Raw genomic sequence first — 27,307 nt, forward strand, 5'->3', positions numbered from 1 at the left:
TCGCGCGGACCAGTTGCTATTTCAGGCCTCCCTCGATGGCTTTGCTCAATAAAGGTTTCACTGGTGGGCTGGTGGTGTTCCCAATGCTTTGGCTTTCCTGGTGGCCTTCCTTTTCTCCAACATGGGATCTGGCATGGATTCACATGCTCATGAATATTCCCCGTCAGGCCGGGAATCCTCGGTAAAAGAAAACCGTTTCGCTTTCACTCACAAACTGTCTTTCTCCTATTAACCAATCACTGAGCTCTGGGGTCATACTGCCCCCAGCCAATGCCTCCCCTCTCCCTAAGCCCCTCCTGTGGCATCCTTCTTCAGATTTTTGAGGGTCTTCACGGACAATACCATCCCAATGTTCTACATCAGCAAGCAGGGGGCCACCAGATCCCCAGCGCTCTCCAGAGAGGCGCAGGACTTGTGGCACTGAGCCGTCGCCCAGGATTCCTTTTCACCTGGCGGGGGTCAAAAACACCATCACCGGCTCTATCAGCAGGGAACGATGCTCTTGCCATGAGTGGCAGGATCAAGTAGACAGCCTCTTCCTCAGGTGGGGCAGACCTCAGATCGACCCGTTTACGACTGCAATGCACTCCAAATGCCAGATATTAGCCAGCAGGTTCCACCAGCCGAGGAACATGGGGGACATGTTCTCCTTCCCGTTGGAAGGCCTGTTCCTGTACACGTCCCCCACCCCCACCCTCACCCTCCCGGATACCTCTCCTGCTGTCATCAATCAACTCAAACGGTGCTGGTGCAGGATGATCCTTGTCGCATCGGCATGGCCGAGGCAGATTTGGTACCCGGACCTTCTCAGCTTGTCATAGTCACCTTCAGTCAAGTTGCCAGTGGTCGCAGATCTGCTCACCAGTGAAGGAGGCGCAATCCTGACCCAGGATCGCTGAACCAGAAAGCTTGGCTCCTGCAGTCATAGAGTTCGGAGGGTACGAGCTGCCGGTGGATTCCAGTGAGGTCCTTGCCAGGGTCAGAGCGTTGTCGGTGCTAAAGTGCTACAGGCACAAGTGGAAACTTTTTGCGATGTGGTGCTGGACGCAGAAGATCAACCCTCTCAGGGTCACGGCCCCACAGTCTTCTGTAGTGGTTGTCCTTTGCCAAGACAGGCTGGCGCACGCCTCCATCAAGGTGCATCTGGCGGCTATCTCTCGCTACACCAGATCTCCAGGGCGTACTTCTTTGGGCCCACCGTCTAGTCAAAGAGTTCCTCAAAGGGCTGTTCAGACCGTGCCTGCCGGTGAAGGCTCCTGCCCCGACGTGGCAACACAACGTGGTGCTGACAAGGCTCATGGGGGCTCCCTTTGAGCCTGTGCATCAGCCCCTCTGAAGTTCCTTTTGTGGAAAACTGCTTTTCCCGTGGCCATCACCTCTGCCAGGAGTGTAGGTGAGATCCATGCCCTGTTTTGTACTGCAAAGCGGCCTTATCTGACTTTTCACGACACGAGGGTAGTGCTGCGGACGCACCCCTCCTTCATGCCAAAGGTTCTGTGGAATTGCACCTCAATGAACCTTTGGTGCTACCTGTGTTTTTTCCGACACCTTTGTCGCCGCCAGAAAGGACTCTACACTTGCTCGATGTGGTGCATGCTCTGTCGTTTTATGTGGCACGCACAAAGAGTTTGAAGAGTTTCCAGAAGACGTCACAACTTTTTGTTAACTTTGGTCCTATGAACTATGGGAAAACTTTGTCCAAGGCTTCCATTTCCAGGTGGCTCTCCAGTTGTATCCTGCACTGTCCCCGGTTGGCAAACCGACCGTTGCCCGGCTGTTCTGAAAGCCCATTCCACCAGATTGATCGTTGCTACGACATTGTTCCTGTCTGGTGTCCCCCTGCTGGACATCTGCAGAGCTGCTATGTGGAGGTGTATGCACACCTTCACAAGATTCTACTGTTGACAGGGATTCCAGAGAGGAGTCCAGGGTCAGCCAATCAATTCTACGCAACCTGTTCGCTTGAAGGTGAGCCTTTTCCAGAGGTAAGAGTAATTGCTTCTATTGAGCCTTGCCACCTCCCGTGGTTGTGTGTATGTATGTAATGCTATATATTCTTTATTCATGAGCATGTGAATCTCCAGCATGGGTCTGGCATGGATTCACATGCGAACCCTGCCTCCTACCCCTCTGCAGCTCTTCTTGGTCATACTACCACTTTATGTGCTACCAGATCTGATGATGGCTGCCAGAGGAGAGGCTTATGAAGAGGGCAGGCATTGGCTGGGGCATTATGACCCAGAGCTCAGTGATTGGTTTATAGGAGAAAGATAGTTTTTGAGTACGAAACAGTTTTTTCTTTTACCGAGGATTCCCGGCATGACAGGGAATATTCATGAGCATGTGAATCCATACCAGACCCAAGCTGGAGAACAGTAGTTACAGGTAAGTAACTTGTTCCTTTGTAAACTTCCTGGTGGTTTAGTGGGGTTTGCAAGGCCTTCCTGGAGGCCTTGTTTTATTCTTGGATCATTCCCTGGTGTGTTGGTGAATTCCTCTTTCCTCATGGGAACTCCCTGGTGGTCGTGTGGTTGCTCCATTGTTGTGCGAGATACAGCAGCTGCTGTCTGCTGAAGCTCTGCATTGCTTAGACTGCTTACTGTGGCTCAATGCCGCACCAGTCTCCCGGTTGCTGGCTCCGTCTCCTCCTCTCATCTTCCGCTGTGGCGGTGCTGTGGCATCTAGTGGATCCACTGTCGGCGTTGTCTCCTGCGTTGCCTCTGGATACGCAGGACATGCTCCTTTTGCCTGTGGTCATGAAGCAGCTTGTTTGGCAGTCATGCCACCTCTGCTGTGACTCCAGCTGCTTTCCTCAGTGTTTCCTCCACCTCCAATCAGTGAGGGTAAGGAGGGATGGGAAGAGGGCTTATCTGAATGAGCTGGGGCACTCGCAGTGGGTTTGCGATGCTAGCTCACCCCCTACCCCGCCCCGACAGGCCCTGTCACAGCAAAAGTGAAAGTTAAAGGGGATGTAAGTGTCCATAACCAAATAAAACAGTACTCCCCATTTAAATCTACAGATCAGCACTCCCACATCCTATAATGTACTGTTCAACATGTCACAGCACTTATTTGTAATGATGCTTGATTGTCCTCTTATCTGGGCACGCTTTCGCTAGGCTGGTAGAAAATGACAGGTTGTGTGTGGGGAATTTCCAAGCGCTAAGAGCCATTGCTAAATTTCTTTGACATATACCCGGTGTCGAATAGCTCCTTCAGCCTGATGCTCATGTCTTTTCTGATTATTTTAGGCATTACCAGAAAAGGTATAGAGCAGTGAGTAAGTTATCCCACAATTTGCAATGCACAAAGAATTAACATGGTCTTCAATAGGGGTCCTTTAAAGTTCTGATTGAGTAATACGAGGGGCTCACAAGGAGTACCAAAGTCAGATGTTTAATTCTTTCATAGAGTTCAGGGTTGAGTACCTAATCAAGGCTTGGTGTCTTCATAATTGGGGCCAATTGCCACTTGCATATTGGGTATGCATAAATCAACCATCTAAAAGGGACGAATCAACACCAGAGCCAGAGGCCACTAATATATGCAATTTCTGATTACATATCAGTTGGGTTCCCTAGTTAGTATTTGAAGAGTTTGCAAGGAAGACATCACAGCAAGGATACCCATTCCTTTGGCCACTCGGCCCATCACGTAAGACATTGGGCCTGGCATTATGAAAATAAAAGCGGGCTAGTGGAATGGAGCATAGCACACATACTTCTAACATACATTTCTGTGTTTTCTGTGGTAACTGTATGCTGTGCTGTTCTTTGGTTTGGTTGGCAATTCGTCCTTGGGCTTGGGTGTTGCTAGCTACTTAAAACATCATACTGCTACATTCTGTGCTTTCATTTCTGTATCGATGGATTATGGAACTTGTAGCCCAAAATAAATTGCACCATGGAAATAAAAATCCAACATAAACCTTCCATTGGTCACAGTGAGGATGCTTGCCTCCCCTGGCGTCCCCAATTTGCTATACAGTCAGTGTGCACTTCAATAAAGCAGTGTTTTATTTGTAGGCCACTGGTTAGATTTGTGTTTGTTATAACTACACGCCATTCTATGCCATAACGGGTCCCATAAAAAGACAATGAATAAGAGGATCAACTCTCCCCTGGCCGCACCCTTTTTCAGTTCAAATGTTTAAACCTCTAACGTCCAATGCAGTCCTCTTGAAGCTTGTGCAAGCATATACGGGCTCAATAGCAACACGATTTGTGTATGCACTCTGCTCCATCATAGGGATGGCATTGGTTGCTTACACTGCATGTAAGTGGATAATGCAGCATTTTGGGTATGGCTAAAACCTTGCACATGGCAGTGTGGTTTTTGTCAATCGCCTCACCATGGGGACAGGGTGGAGAATTGCAGGTAGTTTGCTTTAAGTCCTGCTTCTGATGGGGGAGGAGGGAGAAGGAAATGTGTTGGTGGCTACTCGCTGCAATAGAGGGTCTTGTATGGCAGCAAATTATACATTGGTGCATGTAGGGAGATGTAATGTATTTTTTTAAAGGGATACTTTGAGTCACATACATATCAAGCATTAATAAAGCACTGGTCTGTTCTGAACAAGCTGTCGCTATACAATTGATCTCACAATCCTACCACGAACCCTGGGAAAAGGTTTCAGTTACCAAGCACATCCAGACCATTTTTATACTACACAAATAAATAGCCTATCTTGTCCCGTTAGATACAATGTTTAAGGCTAACTTCCTGCTCGTTAAAGAGAAAGCAACATAGTGTGTACATTCTTGAAAACCTTTAATGCTCGTTTTTTTTAAAACCTAGATATTCTGATCAACATTCTCTTCTTGAACCAATCATCTCATCGATGGTATAATAAATACAATGATGGATTTATTTTTTTATCGTGCCCCACCAAGAGCAAGTGTGCAATGCATATATATAGGTACAAAGTTAATTTCCATCATATACAAGTACATTGTTTTTAGGATCTGCTCGACATGTTTCTGTTCCTGTTTAGTATTGGAAGAACTTCCATCAGGAGCTACCGTCTTATTTTCCTAACTGTAGAGGATATTGGCTCCATTGGTGTACGAATATGCAATAAATGTCTGTAAATAACATAACTTGTATCCTAGGGAACTGCCGACCACTAATTTATGATTTCCTGCCAGTGAAAAAATATATATCCATAAGGCAATAATACAATTTTCTAAATTCTTTATTGTGGCAATACGACCCGAGGTGGCGACCCAATACCACCCCAGGTAATGCCCCCAGGGCCGTAGTTACAGACTTAACGAAGTACTAATGGCATTTTTTTCTGTTTTGAAACACGAAACAGAAAAAAAAAGTTGAAGAAAAATTGCTGCCGGGAAAGGGAAAAACGTAGTCCATTTTCGCTTTCAATGGCGGCCATCGGGAGCGGACGCGCTGGGAACAGAAGTGTTTCCAGCGTGTTCGCTCCAAGAAAAGAAAAAAGAAGTTAAGTGGGGTTGGGAGGGGGGGAATTGCCCCCGGGGCTTCGTTAAGGCCCTCGCTACGCTCGGGCCTGTAACTACGGCCCCGGGAGCATTACCTGGAGCAGTATTGGGCCGCCGCCTCGGGTCTTATTGCCACAATATACTCTTCAGAAGGACTCATCTTAGAAAGGAACAGATTGCTGTTTCTAGTGTCTGCAGCTATTTACATCAGCATTCACTATGTGTGATTGCGCCATACTTTAATTTCATTCTACGTATTGTCAATAACGATAACTCGAATAATTAAATCAGTGGCACCCAACTGTAACTAAGCAGTAGTAAGTAACCATATCAGTTGGTACCCACCTGTAACTGAACACTGATAACTAAGCACCTCACTATAGGCGATTGCCATACAAAGTACACAAGATATTATCTAGTTCGAGGAGTACATCCAGGAAGTCCTCTTCTTCGTCCTCTAAAAAGGCAAAGAAAAGACGACACCGGTCTCCCTCTTCCACAACGTCGTCTGAGGAAGTCATAACATGTCCGTCGAGACATGATTCCCCTAGAAAGTGGGAAGCTTTCAGAGCATCTGTTAAAAATGTTTGAGAACGCAGCCGAGACCCCCTCAAAAAAGTCTAACGAAGACCATGCCCTTGCTCACAAAAAAAGTTACTAGGGAAGATCTAAGACGAGAACTTCTGACACAAAATTGTCAAGAGTGTCATCCAGGGAGTCTTCCCAGACGCCTCATAGAAAAAACCTACCGGTGCATAAATTTGAGGTAGAACTAAAGAAAATGGCGTCAGCCTCTCATACGTCATCAAAGTCCTCGTCTAAAACGTCCTCAAAGCCTCTATCGGAGGTGGTTGAGCACAAGGTGTCGATGACCCAACCTAAAAAGGTTACGTCGAGTGCACAGTCAACGGTATCAAAGGCTTCTTCAACAGTGTTGATGGTCTCGACAACTCCTTCGACAGGATTGACGATCCCTTCGAAGGCATCGAAAATGACCTCAACAATATCGAAGGAAGTGGCTACAACATCGACGCCATCAACGCTTTTGTCAAAGTCTACGCTCATTCCAATGGCAAAATTGACACCATTGTTAAAGCCTATACCACCTGAAAAGGTGTTTCACCCAGAAAGTAGATGTGAATTTTTTAGGACCAAGTCATCCATATATGAAAGAGTCATCAGCAGAGAGGTTTCACCTGCTTGTGTTAAATTTGGTACAAGACAAGTCCCTGAGGAGTTAGTTGACCCTCAATCTAAGATACAAGATCTATGAGTGCTTGCGGAAAGCAAGTGGTCTGGATACTTCTCCAGAATATGAATTTGAAAAACATGACCCAGCAGAACATGCTGATGTAGGTTATAGAAAATTGATGAACAGGTTAACTGAATTCATGGGTTGGGGTAGAAATTCGCCTGTCTATCAAGATGACATGACAGTCCTCCTTTCAGGAGGACCTCAGCAAGAACCCATACTTCCTTTTCATGTAGCCTTACAAAGGAAGGTTGATACTGCATGGGAAAACCCAGAAACTATTCCGGCTGTAAATAAGAAATGTGTCAAAATATAGACCCTGTCCTTCAGATCCAGAATACTTAAGAAAGCACCCATCTCCAGAAAGTCTGGTAGTTCAAGCCGCTACCTCTACTAGAAATGTTGCATACCCTACAATTCCCCCTGATAGGGATGATAAAAAGGTTGATGCATGGTCCAAAAAATTTTTTACGTCGGGGAGCATGGCTTTAAAATCCACAAATGGAACTTGCACCCTTGCAAGATTTAAATATACCCTGTGGGACTGCATGCCAGCGACAGCTGAACACATCCTGGAAGGTGAGGAACGTGAAGGGTTCCTATCTATAGTAAGGGATGGAAAGGAGGCTTCGGGGGCATGCCTTCAATCAGGTTTGGACACAGCTGACAGGTTCAGGTCCATGGCGTCTAGCACGGTGCTACGAGATTTACGTGGCTAAGAAAGTCAGGTTTTGCACCGGATGTGCAATCCAGGCTTCTTAATATGCCATTTGACGGCTTGAGGTTGTTAGGCAGCAAGGCGGATGAAAGTTTGGAGAAGCTACAGACCTCCAAAGCGGCAGCAAAATCACTGTGCCGCTATACGACAACCTCAACAACGCCCCTACACAGGCTCATCTTCCTGGAGGGGTCGTCCCTTTTGATTTTATTCCTCATTTCGCAAGGGGAGGGCACAGACCAGTCAGAGAGGTCAAAGGAAATTTCCTCGGGGCGAGGAAAAGGTGCTAGATCTGCCCCAGCAGCGGCATCTGTCCCTTCAGCCGCTGCTGCAGCTGGCGTAAAACCACTCTGAGGTTTTGACCCACAAGACCCCAGTGGGAGGCAGGATCTCACAGCATCTGAAAGAATGGCGGGGCATTACTTCAGATGCTTGGGCACTGGAAACAGTATCCCAAGGTTACTGCCTTTTTTTCAAAAGAAACCTCAATCACCCACCGGGATACAACTCTGTCAAACATCCAGATCCGCTCCTGTTGCAGGAAGTTTTAACCATGCTACAGAAAGGTGCAATAGAACATGTACATGTAGCGGAGAGGAACAAGGGTTGGTATTCCCCATATTTCCTCATACCAAAGGACTGAGGACTGAGACCCATTTTGGACTTGAGAAGCTTGAACAAGTTCCTCAGGAAGGACAAGTTCAAGATGGTCACACTTTCCCAGATCCTTCAGGCTCTCCAACTCCAGGATTGAATGGTATCATTGAACCTTCAGGATGCTTACTTTCATGTGCCAATCCATCTCAAGCACAGAAAGTACCAGAGGTTCGCGATTGGCAATTCTCCCTATCAGTTTCAAGTTCTGCCTTTCGGGTTGACCTCCGCCCGAGAATTTTCACCAAGTTGATGGCGGTGGTGGCAGCGAGTCTCAGGAGAGGGGGCATTCACGTCTACCCCTATCTGGACGATTGGATGATCAGGGCACGTTCTCCAGAACAAGCCCAGGAACATCTGTCCAAGACCTGCCACTGCCTTCACAAACTAGGGTTTTCTCTGAATTTAAAAAAAGTCAAACATGATACCATCACAGAAACTCTGGTTTATCGGAGCAGTCCTGGATACTTGTTCAGGCAAAGCCTCGCCTCCCGAAGAGAGAGCTCACCACATTCTGCAGATGGTAATAAAATTCCGGAATGCCTAGTATCTACCGGCCTTCGATTTTCTCAGGTTGCTTGGTCTCATCGCATCCTGCATTTTTCTGGTGCCAGACGCCAGATTGAGGATGAGATCCCTTCAATGGGCCCTCAGGACTCAATGGTCCCAATTTTCAGGGGAAATGTCACATCTATTGCAAGTACCAACCAGAGTAGCACAGGATCTGCAATGGTGGGCTTGCAGGGAACATATCCTCAGGGGAGAATCTTTTTGGCAACCATGGCCGGAGATGACCGTAGTAACGGACGCCTCACTCACAGGGTGGGCGCTCACACCAACACGTTGACAATCAGCGGTAGTTGGTCTCCATCAGAGTCCAAACTACACATCAACCTATTGGAGCTGAGGGCAATCAGACTAGCGCTGAAGGCCTTCTTGCCCTCTGTACGGGCAAAGAATGTCCTGATCATGACGGACAACACGGTGGCCATGTACTTCCTCAACAAGAGAGGAGGAGTAGGGTCACTGCCACTGTGCAGAGAAGCAATGCAGCTCTGGTTCTGGGCAATACAAGAGGGGATCTCTCTGTCGGCCGTTCACCTAGCTGGAGAGCAAAACACAGCGGCGGATGCTCTGAGCAGGCAGAGCACTGTCTCCCACGAGTGTGAACTAGCTCAGGAAGTCCTTCAAGAGATCTTCACGCTTTTCGGAAACCCGCAAGTAGATCTGTTCGCGACCAGTGTCAACAGGAAGTGCTAACTGTACTGCTCAAGGGAATTTCCCCCGAGAGGAGCTCTAGGAGACTCATTCGTGGTGGAATGGGATTTAACACTTCTGTATGCGTTTCCTCCAGTCCCTGTGATCCCTCAGGTAATCGGGAGGTTGAGAAAGTTCAGGAAAACCATGATCCTAGTTGCCCCGGATTGGGCCAGGAGAACGTGGTACCCGGACCTTCTGGACATGTCCATCTGCCCTCAAATACGTCTGCCAAAAAGAGAGGATCTTCTCTCGCAAGAGGAAGGTCACGTTCTCCATCCAGAGGTCAACACACTCAACCTTCACGCATAGTTTGAGAGGTTGAGATACAAGGATTGGGACCTTCTGGATGACGTCGTGGAGATCTTGCTTTCGGCCAGAAGGCCAGCAACTAAATATCTGTACCATGTTGTTGGAACAAGTTCAGTAACTGGTGCAGAGAAAAGAATGTGGACTCGTTTCAATGTAATATTACCACAATATTGTCTTTTCTATTGCACTTGGCTAATCTGGGGCTTCAGGTTGGCACGATAAAAGGATATTTAGCAGCGATAGCCATTTTTAAGCACTCCTCTGAGGAGGAATCTTTAAGATACCTTTTTAATAACTCCATTCTTAAAAGGTCTAAATTATGTTTTTCCTCCAATACCTTTTCAAGTTCCTGTGTGGGATTTAAACTTGGTACTAAAATTCCTCACATGCATTCCATTTGAGCATTTACATTCTTGTCCATTAAGGCTCCTTACTTTAAAAACAATACTTCTTGTGGCAATGACATCAGCCCGCAGGGTAAGTGAGTTGCAGGCACTTTCTAGTGGTCCTCCTCACACCATCTTTTATAACGATAAGTCGTTAGAGTAAAACCCTCTTTCTTGCCAAAAATTGTCTCAGATTTTCACCTGTCACAAAAAATAACACTGCCTACTTTCTACTCTCTTCCTCACACAAGTAAGGAAAAGGAACGGCTACATAGATTAGATCCTAGAAGAGCTCTTAGCTTCTATATCTCAAGATTGGCAAATCTACGTCGGTGTGACCAGCTTTTTGTGGGATACACTGGCCGTAAATTGGGACTAGCTGTAACTAAGCAAACATTATCTAGATGGATAATATTTGCTATAACTGAATGTTATAAATTGGCTGGGAAAGATCCTCCAGATGGGCTGAGGGCTCATTCAACCAGGGGCATGGCAACTTCAACAGCACTTCAAAGGGGTGTCCCTGTGCAAGATTTTTGTGCAGCAGCCACATGGTCATCTATGCACACTTTTATAAAACATTATGCTCTAGATTCGACTTCTTCTCAAGGAGGTCTATTCACTAAATCAGTACCTCATTCTGTACATTACTAAAATTTCTGTACTCCCACCTCGAATACAAAACTGCTTTGGGAGTCTATCTAAGATGAGGAATACGTCGGAGGACACAATCCATTCGAAGAACAAGTTACTTACCAACTGTAACGTTCTTTCGATTGGATGTTCCTCCCACGTATTCCTCATTGACCCTCCCAGCCTACCCCACAGTACAGTTTACGTGATTTACACTCTAAATTCTTTTAAGGCTTGGGTCAAAAGAGGCACGCCATTAACTACAATCCGCTGGTTATAATATACGAAAAAACAGAACTGAGACCAACGGGCGTGCTTGAGGCATTTATACAGCGGATGACGTCGGCACTCGATGGATGCTGCTGAGGGACGTCTACGCCACAGCCTCGAGTGGCGCGCCCTCTGGTGGAGAGAGAGAATTTCCGAAGCAGCAGAGCTGAAGGTAAGGATATACCTAAAATGAGGAATACGTGGGAGGTACATCCAATCGAAAGAACGTTACAGTTGGTAAGTAACTTGTTCTTCTCTGCCGAATCTTTGTCATGCGCTTGCACTATCTGACAAGTCGTTGGATTAGTATGGTAGTTTATTGACTGTATGCTCTTCTCATCCCCCCACCCCTTTGCTTATTCCTTCCTGTCATGCACTTGTTGAAATGCCTCTGGCCTAGTATGCTAGTTATTTTTGTTAAGATCATCTGGAATGTTCAAGGCCTAAGAATGACTGTATACCCCCTGTTCCATTCCTGCCTTTAAGCGATTTGTAGCACTTCAATTGTGTATAAGTGCTTAACAATTAAACCATTTTTCCATGATGAAGTAAAGGACGCTACTGGCAAAATGCCAAGTGTGAAGCGCAAATAGAAAGACCTCTCAAAGGACGGGGAGATTATAGCTAGATAAGTTTTAAATCCCCATTCCATTCTCCATTCGTTCTCGCAGGCTGTCAGGTTCATATGTTTTCAAACGCTTTATTTACTCCGACATTAGACCCTGCACGTTATTCCAAAGGTCAGTCATATCTAAGTAGGCAACAACTGATTTCACGTGAGTGAGCCCTTTTAAACTCTTGCCTCCATTTAAGCTCATGTTATGGGATAACGCATCACAGTATTTTCAACCCTTTGGTGTTCTAAACTCTGAGCCAGTATAAAACTGGCTTATTGATTATCGAGATGCTAGCGGAACACAGTCGAGTTCAGAAACATTCAAAGGAGTGGGGGCACTAGTGGGTAATATTAACAGTTTAAAAAATAAAATCACAAGTGCTCAACCTACCAGCATTTGAACAGTCCCCTATTTCTGCACCATACATTTAGGCTGCTAGGTACAGTTGGTACATGTCCAATGCTGGAGAGGTTGCCCCACTACATGTTTACAAAAGGACAAGATGCCACGAGTGTACTTCTCCAGTGTAATAACAGGTTTGACCAACACTGCTCTCTAGCATCCAGATTCCAGGAAGCGCACCCCAAGATAATCAAAACGGGGTACTTGTTCAATAACTGAGTCACACGCCCTCAACATTAACGGTTTGCTTTTGGCAAAGGGAGGTTTAAAAACTATCACTTTTGATTTATCAGAATTTACATGTAAAGCCAAAAACATGCATTTGTCCTTTAAAGATAGACCGGGACCTTTTTTAACCCTTTGGGGTAGTAACAAGCAAGACAGCATCATCCGCATGAAAAAGATGGGCTATTTATCATAAGCCATCCTGGGGGGGGTGGGGGGGGGGTGAATACTGGCACACTTCCACCAAGGCATTGATGATATGATCTGCTGTACATAAATGTTGAATGGAAGAGGTGCCAGGACACAACCCTGTGAATGGCTGCCACTTCATTACAGAGACAAAATATTTTGTACAGGGGTAAAAACTTCCCGTGGTGGACCATGAAGCTGGTGGTGTATGGTACGCTCCATATAAGCTAGAAAAATTACACCACCAAACATTTTCACCAACGATGGTGTATATTCCTGTCCCGTTTAACTCTTTTTGTCTGAAACCAATTTCCAAAAAAGGCAAACCTCCCCCATTTGGAGAGCAATGTCCAATAAATGCCACTTCTCCTTAACAAAATCTTTTTTTGGAAGTAATTAGCCCTTTATATTTAGATCTTAGGGGGCTTAAAGTAGATTTATCCACTCCCGATTGAGCTCTTACACAAGCTTCAATATCCCTTTTGGCTTTACAGATTTCACTCATACCACTCGTCCTTGGTCTTGGCTCGTTTCTTCATTTCTCTATGGCAGACAAGAATAAAGGGGATTAGATTACTACTTATAGTCTTCCAAAATAATCCTATCGCTGGAGTGCTCATCGCATATAACTGAGATGTTCTCTAAAATAAAAGCATATATATCGGGTTTGATGGATAACTTATTTTCTTGAATGCCCATTTAACTCCAGGGTTTGGACTGGGGAATTTTCCCTAACACTCCCTCTATCCCTTGGGTTACCCAGAACTTCAATCATTAACGGATAATGTTCACTTTCATATCCCTCACAAATCATACAGTGCCCAACCCTTGTCCAGTCTTTCCTGGAAATTAACAGATATTCTGTCAAAGAACTTCCATTATGGCCATAAGATTTTTGGTAGCTTGGTCCTGGACAAAAAGCCTGTTGCAGGCCCTGAGGTTCAGATTAAAAAAAGGACACCAGCTGAGTGCATAGCAAGGCGATGGGTTCGCCATGGTGCCAAAGCATTTTGTGTAGGGATATCCCAAGCCTGGTCCTGATCCTCCCATAAGACTAATAGATCTTTCAATGGTGGAATTTGCAGGTTGAGGTCTCCGGCTACAAGGGTGTAGTTGGAGCACATGGCTGGATGGCGCTCATTGTTATGTTTTGAAGACAGGTTAATGTTGCCAAGCCCAATAAGGGTCTGGTATGGAGAGCCGGCGTCCATAACTTCCAGCCCAGCGTAATATCCACCCACACATGCATGCCACCTCCGGGCCTACCATGTTGCCATTTGCTAGCTGCAAGATTGGAAGGTCTGGCAACCCTGGAGGAAACTGGGTTCAGTTGCGCAGGTCTCCTGTTCCACATTAATGCGCCAGTCGCTGATAAATGGACACAAGCCCGGATCGGCCTGAAGTCTGTTAACACTTGCTATAGTCCAGGATAAAATGTTATAGCTCAGGTTGTCTTGTACATAACATACTGGCTTCCCACCCAATCAACTTCCTCCAAGTCAGCCGGTGAACCGCCCATTTTTTCACTAGGATTACTTATGGGAGGGCCCAGGATATCAAATCGTGTGGGAAAACAATTAACAGGGGGGGGGGGAGGGGGAGGGGGAGGGCGCTAATAATTGCCTTAAACTCGAAAGATCTTATACCAATCTTTACCTACTCGGGTGGGTAAGATCTGGGATCGATAGACAACAGGACATCAACATGTTTTTGGGTTGTCAAAAATACATGGGTGTAATACATATCCGGATTTGGAATAGTTCCTCTGGAACAATGGACAATGTCATTTCTGATAAGATGCACATCCCTTAGAATGGCGAATACAAAAAATACACATTTTTCAAGCTTTCGACATCCTTTAAAGCATTGGGGGCTAATCTTGGCACAATGACCTTCATACAGAGGGTCTGTCGGTATTACTCCCAGGCCTCCACGGATTGGTTGGACCATAATAATTAGAAGGCTCATAGTGCCTTCCCAATTATATGGAATTTGGTCCTGATAAAGGGGGGGTAAGAGCCACCATACCAAGCCAAATGCCTTCCATGTGGACTCCCCAAGGCACGGGCTGGTGACTGGTTTCTACTCCTTAGGTGATTAGGTACTTGCGCAATATGGGGATCCGTCCCCAAATGCCTGTAGTACTTGGCAGTGGGAATAGAGTTATAAATAGGCTGAACATTACCTATAGATGGCTTGGGCTGAGGCCAGCTTACTAGTTCACTCAGCCCTTTGAGCAGAGGAGTAAACTGCTAAATGAAGGACTTAAATTCTGCAACCAATACATTTAATTGACCAACAACTATATTAGAAATAAAATCTTTAAGGGAATGTGTAAACTCTGGGGAGTGGGGCACATATATTATTACAATTGGTACTTACGATGGGTTCCAAATCAGTAGAGTAAGTTTGGGAACTCACATAACTGGTCCGAGAGGCAAGCCCCTGAAAAAGCACACCATTTTTCCTCTTCAGGGAGAAAGCCTGACATGCTTTTTTGCGCTTCTTGTGGATCAGTCTGCCAGGCGCGATCCACCGACGAGGGAGCAAAGGGTTCAACAGGAGAGGCACAGTTAACAAGGGGCTCATAATGATTGGACAGGGGCAAGATAGGTCGTACTTTGTAGTCTGGGGCAAGTGTTGGTCGCCCTTGGACCCCCTTTTCGATAGCCAAGATGAAGCCACTGGGAGATAACGGTGGGCTACCATATACAACATGGGGCACTAAAGACTCACATTGAACAGGTGAGGGCAGCTCGGGGTCCAGAGGGTACATTTCATTGATATCGGGCTCATGAGCTCCTACCAACCTGCCATTACAGTTCGCCTGGAGAACATTTCAGCCACCCTCTTGGTTTGGATTGGGGGCCACTTCAAATGGCGCCAGGTGCTCCTCTTTCATAATGCATTGTCTGCGGCCCCCTTTGGCTCTCTCACTATCCCAAACTGTCACAAAATGAAATAAAATTATCAGATTCTAAAGTGACACAATTAGAAATGGCACCTTTTGTAAATCTTCTAGTGATACACTATCTTTCACACCATCCATTCCATCCGTCATACAATAGGTCCTTAATTTCCGTATGGCAGTGCAGGGTGCAAAGTATGGATAGCAAAGGGTTACTCGCAACGCTGGCAGTTCTCCACCCCTCTTGGTTCCCAGCTTCATTTTCCAATGTCTGCAAGACCCGGCAGCCCAACAGAGCACACACTACCTCTGGGTAACCCGAGAAGGACAGTGGTAGGACCTCCCCGCCAAGTGGGAACCGAAGCACAGCCTGGCAAGCGGGAAGGTCAGCAAAGAGTGGTCTAAAAAAGGTTTGTTGGGTTGAAATGTAGGAAACGACGCAGCCCACAGGGCCAGGACCGTGGAGCAGCCCTCGTCGCACCTGCTACGAACCAACATGGTGCCCCACACGCATGCTGTAATATTTCTTGGCACTTTGTCTCGTAAAGTCCTGTAGAGGGCACAACGGGTAATTTGCAGTTTAGCGAGCGGACCGAAAGGCTCCAGGTGTCAGCATCTTATGGCCCGCACAGACTGCAAAGACTGCCCTTTATTGCGCCTTCGCCGCCTTCTGTGATTTTAAGGTGAAGGGAGCCGCTCCAAGCCAGCACAGGGTCCTCTGCAAAGACTGCCCTTGTTTGTAATAGCAGGTGTGCATGTCTGTCCTATTTTGGCAAAGACCTATGATGTAGAATAGATGGGGATGTACTAAAATGTAAGGGAGTAGTTGAACACTGTTCAAATCAGATTTGGGGAATAGGAAATGCATGAACGATGCAATATTTGGATTCATGAGGGCCTTCAGGAGCTTGCACAATCCTAGTAGTTTTTAGTTTATATGTCTAGGCATGTCTTAAGGTTATGACACAGTTCTAACTGGTCTGGGACTGACGAGCCTGAGGTCAGTGTTACCTAATCCATGAAAGAATGATAAGGTTTGTTTGTGAATAGCAAAAGGTATTGATGTATTACTACAGTACAGTTGATTAAGACTATATTCCTTCACTGGAAAATGAGTAGTTTTTTATGCTAATTATTTCAGACTTTTGTTTTAAATCCCAATAATTCATAGGAAGTGCTACACCTAGAAATGGTTTTTGGATTCTTTTTTTAAAAAAGTATTTAAGTGCATATGTTTATATTTCAAATCTTTTACAATACAATTCTACAAAAAAGGGCAAAAATTAAATATATTTTATCATGCGTCATTAAAAATAATAAAGCTTTAAGACAACTATTATCAGCAATATGGACAGATTAATATCAGAATATCTTGCTTTACTACATGCCATCTTTTCTATCTAACATTCCTTTGGCCATAAGCCATATGTAATGAGCAATTCATGTCATGACAACAGATTCAGCCCCATATAACATGCTCTAAAATAGGTCTGTCTCATGTGACTTACAATTAGCATTCCCTTTAGCGTATAACGTGCTTATGGCTGTACAGTGCATTCATATATGGTGCACCACCTCCACTTCAAGTGCGTTAATTCAACAGGATACCCTTCCAGGCTCCATTATTTTCATAAACAGGAAGAATGTCAAATCGCACATACATTACGAAGTGTATCAGGCCCGGTAGGCATAGTTTAACCAAATACTGCCTAGGGGCTTGAGTAAACCAGCCCTGTTGCGTACAGGCAGAGTATGTTCGCCTTTCAGCCAGTCTTGCTAAGGAAAGCACTCTGTCATAATCTCAGGTTTTGGGACCCAATTTACTTAAGAACACAGGAACCTCATGCTCCGAAGTACATGTCGGGGAAATGGCATTACAATGCGTTTTGTACCACATTCTCCAAGTCCCTGTACCATGCACTACGGATGTAACTATTTGCATGAGTCAGTGTGCAATACAGTAGAGAATCATGCTTACTCCCCCCTATGCTTGATATTTGCCCAAAACGTACAAATTGCTGTTAACCACAATGACTGTAAGTGACTGTATGCCATGCTCTAATTGAATGGCCTCAACCAGGACTGATCTCGGGAGGCCCAATAAGGAGTGTAGGATTGCCTCGAGTCTTGATGGCCATGATAGCCCTCACAGGAAACGCTTAAAGCACATGCATTTTGCCCGGTACAATTGAGACTTTATAGGCCATTAGCTTTGCCTCAATAGATCGGCCGCCACAGTTCTCCATGGTTTTCCTTATGGCAAGCCACTTATTCCAAGCTTTCGCCGGTACTATGTCCTTCAAATAAGTGCAAGAGGGAGATGACTTAGCATTAATGTGCAAGTACTTATATGTGGCCGTTTGGGCCAATCATCATGTGCCTAGATACCAGCTAAACGTTGATGCCCCGTGAGCCTTTTTACCAATAGCCATAACTTTAGTTTTATCAATGTTTATCTTCAGGCCTTTCTTCTCCGAATGATTGTACAGAGCATTTATGGAGCCCTGTAAACCAATAGGTGTCCTGTCTAAAATGACAATGTCATCTGTGTACATAAAGCAAGTAATATCCTCGGGATCAAAGTGTGGAGGATGATTATGCATTTTTTTAAAGCAGTGTTTAGGTCAGCCATATGCAAGTTAAAAAGCAGGGGTGCCAAGATTTACCCCTGCTTGAGACCAATATTTATGGCAATGGATTGAGTTAATAAACCCTCCTGTGATAGACTAACTCTCACATAAGTATCACTATGTAATTGTTTAATACAATAAAGTAGGGTGGGGTCATTTCCCCATTTTGTCAATTTCCCCCACAGTGTTGGGTGGTTAACACTGTCAAATGCCGAACTGTAATCAACAAAACAGAGGTATAGAGATGTTTCTGTGTAGCAAAAGCTGTCCAAAATTAATGTAAGTAGGACCCAAATTGGATGGGAAGTAATAAAACCCTTTCTAAAGCCAAACTGATGTTTGTCCAATAAGTAATTAGCTGTCGACCAAGCGGTTAGAAGTTCAAGTAAAATATTTGCGAAGACTTTGGCACTACACTCTAACATAGCCAATAGTCTGTAAGAACTCGGCTGGAGTCTTGAGCCCAGTTTAAAAACTGGGATCAATGTAGAGTTTCTCCACGAATTGGGGATTTCACCGGTCACACATATATGGAGAGAAAATACCTTTGAAAGGTCAGCCCATAGCTATGGATATTTTTTGAGGATCACACACACAATCCGTCTTGCCCCGGTGTGCGTGAGGGTTTAATCCTGCTAATTATATACACTAGGTCTGTATCATTCACGTCAGTCCATACTGTCGACCCTACCATGGTGACACTTGTGTCATGTTCTTTGGGTTCTGAATGGTCCCAGTATCATTCTGTTATGTATTTGGCACTGTCTGCTTCCGCAATACCACTGACTTTGGACTCGTAGCATATGCCAGAATTTTCTGGTGTCATGTGTTCGTGCAAGAACATTAATGAACTTCCATCTAGCATTCAGTGCATTAAATGTTTGTATGCATTTTTGGCTTCAGAGACCCTCATTTTTCTATCTACATCAATGAGTAGCAAACTTATTTTGATCCTACTTAGTTGGGCGTTTAGAGCATGTTTCTTATTTGCGTGCCAATGTCAAAAGGGGCCCTAGTTGTGGAACACTAACATAGTGACGATATTCAGGGGGCCAAGAAGTAGCCATCATCTGTTTCAAATACCAATCGTAAGCTCTTACGAGTTCACCACCGGATCGCCCATAAAACTTTAGTGAATTATTAAAACTATTAAAGTTTGCAGATGACCATGTGAGTCTATTTCCCTGTAGGTTTATCAATGGGTTACTACTAATTTTCTCTTGACATTTAACAGAGGTTTTGCAACTCCTCTTTAACATGACATAACCTGATCACTAATCTCGACACTCGTTGTTTGTAGTTCAGGTGACAAATCTCATACGATCTGGTTAAAAAAATAAAATCAATACAGCTTCTATAGGTCCCATTTGACCAGGTGTGAAACATGTCTGGGGATTTAGTAAGTAGATGGACTAGATCGAATATGGCTAATAACTCAAGCCACTCCCCGTCCCTCTTTGAAGCTTTTGTCTTTTGAAAGTTTGCCTCTGTCGCTAGTATGTGCATTGGTAGAACAGTCTGTATTGAAATCCCCAGTTAAAATTATTCCTCCCTTTCGTGACTGGGCAGGCAACCCATAAATCGTGTCTAAGACCGCTTCCCTTAGTTCACTAGTCAGATTGCCACCTGGAGGATCATCCAATGTTGCCACCGTTGTCCCTCCCGTATCGGGTGGAAAATGCGGTAGCACTGCAGCAAGGAAATTAGGATGTTACTTTGCTCCTTTAAACGTGGTCGTTGACTGCTCAGACCTGGCCCGATACAGAGGCTCCCCTTTGGTCGACCAATCAAAGTAGCCGCAGGTAGACGGAAGAAAGTGGTGTAGCCATATTAATAAAGGGAGAAGTCAGACAGGTTTCTTGTAATACAAAAATTGAGTTTTCATGAGTTCCTGATCTCCCACTGGCTTAGACATGAAGGAGTATTCATTGCATATTCCATGAGACAATAGTTGGGAATCTGTTCCAGAAGAACTTGGTGTTTTCAAGTGCTCCAGCACACTTTGCCATGTGCCCTATAATCTGTTGTGCAATAAGGATTTCACCTGCTTATGCGATGCTAATGAGCTAGAGTTAGCAGGCTTTCCATATGATTTTCCCTCACTATGATTACCCATATGCCTGCTGAGCATTGGGCTTTCATATGTTGGTATGGTGGGATAAAAAGTTTGAACTTCAAAGCTTATTGCATATAAAGCATTAACGTTGTTGCATACCCACCTAGCGACCAGGGGAGTAACAAAAGTGATCAGGGACCAGTTCAAATTGCTGTGGAACATAGGTAATTCCAATCTTGGTTCAAGTCGGGGATTGCGTGGAACAGTTCTATAAGCCAGCAGCGATTTTAAAAACGGACTAGCCATAGAGGGAACCAGCTCCACAAGTTTGATCTGTCTGGAGCCAGCTTGCTTAGTGCGACTCTTAAGTGCAACCGATCAAGCCAATGAGTCAACATGCGATAGCCATAAAGATTTATTTTGGATTTGAGTTTCCATTCCAAGTACGAGCTGATCAAACGCCTGTCAAAAGCAGCAGGAGCGTCTCCTGATATGCCCCATTGGTTGCTAGAAGTCTGTCGGTTTTTAGTGGGCAGAAAGTGGCATGTCTCGGATGCAGAATTAAGGCTTTGATGTTTTTGACAGACTGCCAAAAGACTCCTTCGAGAGATGTGCAGGTTTATCAGTCCCATTCAAGTTAGTAGCAGGTGAGGGAATGAAACTCGCAGCTGTAACATCCAATCAAGGCTGCAATGTGTTATTAACAACTGGATAAGAGCACGACTAGATGATCCAATTATTCAGTGGGCCTTGCAGGACCACTTGTCTGATAATACCAGATAATTATTAATGATATAATGCCCTTCCAGAGTCGTCTTCTTACAACAAACTGGTATTAGTTTGTTTGCCCTTAAGTGAAGAGGGGCCACTTTGGAGTCTCTTGCCATGAGTTCTTTTTGACTCATTTGGGGGGGCTTTTCAGCAGAGATTGCTCAATGCTTATGGCTTCCGGGGCTTGCTCCCTCGTAATCGCAGTGACTCTTTGTAGAAAAGCTATTACTTTGACACTCTGCTTAGGTTCTTCATGTAAGCTTTATTCACAGTTCATTACAAGATATTATAGAGCAAACCACTGGGCCCCATCACCCAGCTGACTTCTCCCAACTGACTAGTCCTAGAACCTTGACACAGCATTCACACCCAAACATTCCTCCACAGCACACCAACATTCTCTCAGCTCATCATACACAAGCATATATTGCAAGCACTTCACAACACATCTCTCTCTACACAGACACACAAAACCACACAAAGATACACATAGAGAATACACTAACGCAGCATCTTTTTAAGGAGAGATACAACTCCTAAAAGTCTGGAGAGCGTCCCCTCCAACATATTCCACATCCGTACACGGAGGGCGTCCCCCCTTGCTACATTTGTTGGCTTCCATGTAGTACTAATATTTCGGGATATGCCTACATCCCTAACTTGGTACGGAAAATATTCTGCTTACTCTCACTTCTCTGGCGGAAGGCACGTCCCTCCAATTTCGCTGTGGGGCGCCACACCCACATACACTGGGAAGGTGCTATCCTCCAAACCTAGTGGGACACCACACCCACATATACACCGGGAAGCTGTGACCCTCCCTCCCCCCATCCTTGTGGAACATCATACCCACATTCACACAAATAAAAGGCGCAACCCTATAATACTTGTGCGATACCAATATTCTCTGGGAAGGCGCGACTTTCCAACCTTGTGGGACATATTCCCGTCCACTACTTCATCCAGCTTCTCATAGGGCATTGTTACTACACAAAATTCAAACATGCCGTACCTAACAATTAACATTGCTCTTCTCAAACTCTACATCTGAATTACTAAATGTCCATGCTGATTAACAGCTCTAGCCCTGAAAATCCTCAAAAGGTTATCACTGACCCACATCTCAGCTCCTCACACACTTTGGCGCATTCCTTGCCTCTTTTTCAGCAAATTACTTTAATTCCCTAAAAGTCCTCGGGTGCTTTGCACCTCTAACCTGCAAATACTCAAGTTTATTCTGACATGCACCTAGCGCAGTTGTGGTTAACTCTTCGCGTGCATTGAGCCACCATCCATATCACCATGCATCACCACATATCAATCGTCGTAATTCTCAAAACTCTACTGCAATTCTTAGATCACTGTTAATATGCAACATATGATGGAGTCTATTACTCGTTAACCACCAATGGCATAAACTGGCAAAGGATACTGCACTTGTCTTTCATGACACGCTCTCAATCGTGTGCACGCCGTATGTCCCGACTGCTGTGAAACACTGCATTCATTCATCACATTCCGGATTGAAGAACAGCTTGTCCCCAGTGACTATTGCACACACCGTCACGTGAGTTTTTTTTGTTAAGCACCTAAACTCTCCATGTGTTCCTTGCCTCGAAGTGCAGCTGTCAGCAAATGGTCCCGCACTTGTTTCCCACTCTTCTGCAAAACAAAAACAAGATACCGGCAGCATAATGATCTTACTGCTGCGTATCCGCGTTCCAATCACTCACAATAACCCCTACGTTGATGCCACGACACTGCATTGCGTAGCGCTCCCACATTGTATGGTCCGTTTCTCAAATGCTTCCCGTTCATGGGCGCCGCCTCATCTGAAGAACGCCTTCCATTCATGGGATGACTTGTCCCTTGTCTTAGATTAACGCACTGGCCCAACTGCCATAGGGATGCTTGTGAGGGAGGAGTAGCCGGCTCCCTCACTGGCCGGGTGACGTCATCACTAGCCCGCTGGACAGCAACCATAGCAGATTCCCTCCTCTCCAGACGCCATTCTCACCAATTACAAGGTGAGCCTATAGCACTCCTGATCGCTCCTATTGCGAGCGTATTAATCAATAAAAACATGAATGAACCACCCCTTGAATCCCTATCGCTTGGGGACACGCCTTCCTGCTTTACCACAACGCTATACTCACTCCTGGGATCCTCGCAGCTAAACCTGGTGCTTCCAAGCACTGTTTGTAGAACCTTTCTTTCCTATCTTGTGTAGTAAGGAGCGTATCACATAACATGTGGCTTCTCCTGAAAGCGATGCAAGGCCATATTAATTCCTAAAAGACTGAGATGGTATGGCAGAGGCAGAAGTTTGAAAACCTTAGCGCTCGTACTAATATGTTATAAGTGGATTCGGCTGTGGGTAAATAAATGCAAGGTGTGGGTCGCCTGCCAAGCTTGCCACAATTTGTAAATTACAGAGCAACGGTTGCATTCACACTGCGCACAAATCACAAAAGTCCATGCGTAAGTTGCATGTATTTAATTCATTGTAGGTCAGCCTGACACGTGTTTCGAGCTATGTGCTCTTGGTCCGAGGCTGAACACATCATATACAAATAAGTTTTAAAACCACATCAAAATAATGTTTTGATTGAGGTAACACAAACCAAAAGGCAGTTTAGCAGGGCAGAGAACCAAAAGCCGCATGGCAATTCATTTGGGTTGGCGCAAATAAAAAGCAATAAGAATTTCGGAATTCTGCATTCACAAAAACATAGTTTTACCCATTCATGTGAGTATTTCCTATAATACAAAAAGGATATCAAGCGGCAGATATACACATAAAGATGAAGAGATGGGTAAGGAAAAAGCAAACACAAAAAATGTAAATTAATGTTTGTATACAAAGTATACATGCTTTAGTGTATGTGCTGTATCCAAGCTTCGCAAGAGCCACATTGCATATGATAAGAATAAAAGGAGTATACCTTGTGAAGTCTTGGTGTCAATCTGTGTCACAAAAGAATAAAATTAACAGGTAAATAACCTGAAGCCACCATCACTGGTTATGTACAACTCTAACTAAAGAGTGGCTACTTACCAATTGTCGAGTGACCGTGGGTGCCCTTATTGTGCGAGCTGTCATCTTAAAATGAATATAACAAACAATACTAATTAGACACCCTTTAGATTTTAAATTGCAACCAAACTCATATTGATAAATTTAAATTGCACATACCTGTATAAACCGCCGTTGCGTGATTCCATTCAATAGATAACTGTAATTACTGCATTTGTGCAGCATTTGTAAACCATATCCGTCCAAATTTGTGGCCACACGTGTATACATCAAATCCATGATTCCCGTGCACACAAGTAAAAGAAATGCGCGCTCTGTTTGCTAAATTGGTTAATAGCATTATTATCCACATCACATGTGTGAGTATAGACCCCATTAGACCATCAGGGGTCGTACAAAAAGACTCCTTACTCACCCAGCCTTTCGGCGTGTGATGCCTTCTGAATCAAGTCCCTAGCTGCCTGCTGGCTAGTCTATATCCAATGCATGTGTGTACTCAGGTAGCCGCCATGTTGGATGAGTAATTCTGATCTCAAAAGTAATGCCACATATATACAACACTCAATAGTGGTAGCGGGTATGTACCCCAAACTGAAATATAGGAAACAATATTTTCTTGTTGCAATTGAGGCTGTGTTAGCCTGAAAGGAAAGAATAAGCACCAGTATAGGAACGTGCATTACACCCCACTTTTAAGTGCAACTAACAATACTGTTTCCTGTCAACATACCAAATCTGTTCCAACGCTAAATAGCATCAAGTGTGGTTATAACCTTGTAGTTAATGCTGCTCTTGCAAAAACCAGTTAGAGCGCGTACACATCCCCATGTTGCAAATGTATATGTAACACTGGCACAGAGTATTCAAAACATTGTCATTGCACTATTTATAGTGAAGTAATGACTGTTCACTATGAAAATGAGGTCATGCATCTCTGACAAACACCAATGGGAGTATGCAAGGTATCACAAAAATACTGATAATTCATGTTCTGTATTGAGTCCACACAGTGCTGTACGATATTGGCAAATAAGTTGTGCTTCCAGTTGTCACACTAATCATGAGTCGGCGCTCACTTAATGCGCTGTCGCAGATACACCCACCCCCTCCTTAGATGACATTTTCTACTCTCCACACAGAACACAGATGAAGATGCTGCACCTCAACAAGCCAAGCAAGCCAAGGTATGGCCTAACGATCAGCCACAAGCTCGAGTAATCAGTTGTTCGAGATCAGCTGGCCAACAGTCATTGGATATCCTGTGCTACTTTCGAGGGCAAGTCAGCCAGTTGCATCACAAAGCATCTTCCCGGAGACCTCAGAGTCCAAGGTTCGCTGCACCCTCGCTCACCCAGTTAACACAGGCAACACACTCCGACGCTCCCCATCCGGAGGCAGTTTTTGTTAGGTGGCTCCTCCTTGCAGGTGTAGACACAACGGAAAGACTGCTCCAGCAAACAAACTCCTCAGCAGGCAACACACTCCTGCCACATTCATCTGAATTCTGCAATCTATCTATGGCATAGGGGCTCAATTCTGGTAAGCTGAACATATAGTAAAAAATAAACCTATTTAACCAAACCAAAAGATCATTTCTGCTTACTGAGCCTTAATTGGCACGGTTAAGCGGTTCCATGTAAAAACAAAAGTTGCCTGACAAGAGTCGCCAAAAAACTGCCTATTATTTTGTGGGGAGATTACATTAAACATGCAGGGGACACCCCTGCAACCCTCAAACTGTTTTTTCTTTCAACAGGAGCGGGAGGTTACCCCTGCTCCTCTTGACCCCATATATATGGTCGCCATATTTTTTTTTGAAACTTTGGTTTTATTGGCAATTTTTCAAAAAAGAAACAATGACAACACCGGGAGCAATATGAATATCACGTTTAACATCATCATCAAACCCCCGGGGTCTCCCTCCCCTTCCCCCTCCCTCTCCCCTTCCCCAACTCCGCCCCTCCCCCCAGATCAGTATCCCATCAAAAATCCAACCGCAGGAGCTGTCATCAGTACTCATAGTTCGGTGCCTGGGAGCTGTGCTATACGTTCACGTAAATACTGGCTGAGACGGATCCGCTGTCTCCCGGGCCGTGGATTACACCATTGTCCTTGAGTGGTACTCTCTGGGCTCCCCTGCCCTCACGCCCCAGGTTGTCTACATAATATCAGTGAGCGTCCCACCCCCATGCCTGGTAAACCCCATACCAATTTGCCTGGAAGGCGCTCGATTCGTTATTTGCCATGGCCGTCAGCTTGTCAATGAGGAACATGTTCTTAAGTTTTTTTAGCCAGTCTTCCTTAGAGGGGGTCTCCGGGCTCTTCCACCTTTGCGCTAGGGCTACTCTTCCTGCTCGCAACATAGTCTCCCACATTTTTGGGTACCTATATATTTGCGCATCCTCCGGTGGGAGGCCCAACAACATCGTCAACGGATTGTGTGGGAGTAGTTCCTCTGTGACCTCCGCCATCCACCCCCGTACCTTCTCCCAGAACCCCTGTACCTTAGGGCAGAACCACCACATGTGACCCCTCGTCCCCACTTGGCCACATCCTCTTGGGCATTTGGGGGACACCCCCGAGAACATCTTGGACAATTTCAATGGGTCCCTATGCCATCCCTGTAAGATCTTAAAATTGTGCTCCATGTCCGACGTAAATAGGTTCCCATGGAATGCTATTTTAAATATCCTGGACCATGCGTCCTCTGTGAGAGCCTCTCCCGCCAAGTCATTCCAGAACCCACAAAACCCTCTCCTCCCTTCCAAGTTAACGGTGTTCAATATTTGGTACAGTTTGGATACTACCCCCTTCCTTGTTGTGGCCGTGTCCAGTAACTTTTCAAAGGGGGTCAACTGTCTCCGCAGGTTCAGGCCCCATGTCTGGTCGCAAAGGATGCCCTTCAGGCGCAAATATTCAAAAATTGAGAGACCCCCGCCCAAGCGCATCTCGCAGCTCCTCGTATTCGAGGAACTCGCCCTCCTTGAACAGTTGCCCCACCCATTCCAACCCCCCCATCCGACCAGGACTGGGCATTCCTGAATCCCCTGCTGCCTAGTTTGAGCGGGTGGCCCCAGAGCGAGGACATCGGGGAGGGCCATGAAGTGAGGTGTGCGGTTGTGGGTCTTTCCTTCCAGATCGACAAAAGTATTCCCAGGTTTGGGTGGGTCTGCAGTCGGTTTGGGATGTGTTTACTCGGCAACCACAGAAGGTCGCATACTTTTAGAGGGTGGGCATCCATGTCCTCCAGATGAGACCAATAGGTGCCCATCCCCTCCTTCATATGCTCCAACAGGACCCGCAGCTGGGCGGCCCGGAGTTTGAGAAGGAAGTCCGGCAGCCCAAAACCACCCTCCTCCCTGGGTAACGTTAGAATGGCCTTCCCTATCCTCGGGGTCCGCCCTTGCCATACAAACTCTCGGACTGCCTTCTGTAGGTCTCGAAACATCTGGTCGGGGACCCCCGTTGGGAGTGCCGTAAAAAGATACAGCAGTCTCGGCAGGATGTTCATCTTCACCGCCGTCATGCACCCAT

At 45.4% G+C, this 27,307-nt stretch overlaps 1 protein-coding gene across 7 annotated transcripts in view; it reads left to right on the forward strand.

Annotated features, from left to right (window-relative positions):
• The window catches only part of NRBF2 (nuclear receptor binding factor 2), a 714,205-nt gene that overhangs the window by 455,805 nt on the left and 231,093 nt on the right, over positions 1 to 27,307 (forward strand). Inside the window, exon 1 of one of the 7 annotated variants that reach the window (XM_069610633.1) lies at positions 25,290 to 25,312. The exons of the other annotated variants lie outside the window; for them this stretch is intronic. The gene's annotated coding sequence lies outside the window, so the exon portion shown is untranslated. Of the gene's footprint in view, positions 1 to 25,289; positions 25,313 to 27,307 lie in introns of those variants that run through there. 7 annotated transcript variants of the gene reach the window in all.

This window comes from Ambystoma mexicanum, chromosome 8, assembly GCF_040938575.1.
Source record: "Ambystoma mexicanum isolate Mex_15411 chromosome 8, UKY_AmexF1_1, whole genome shotgun sequence".
Taxonomy (NCBI): domain Eukaryota; kingdom Metazoa; phylum Chordata; class Amphibia; order Caudata; family Ambystomatidae; genus Ambystoma; species Ambystoma mexicanum.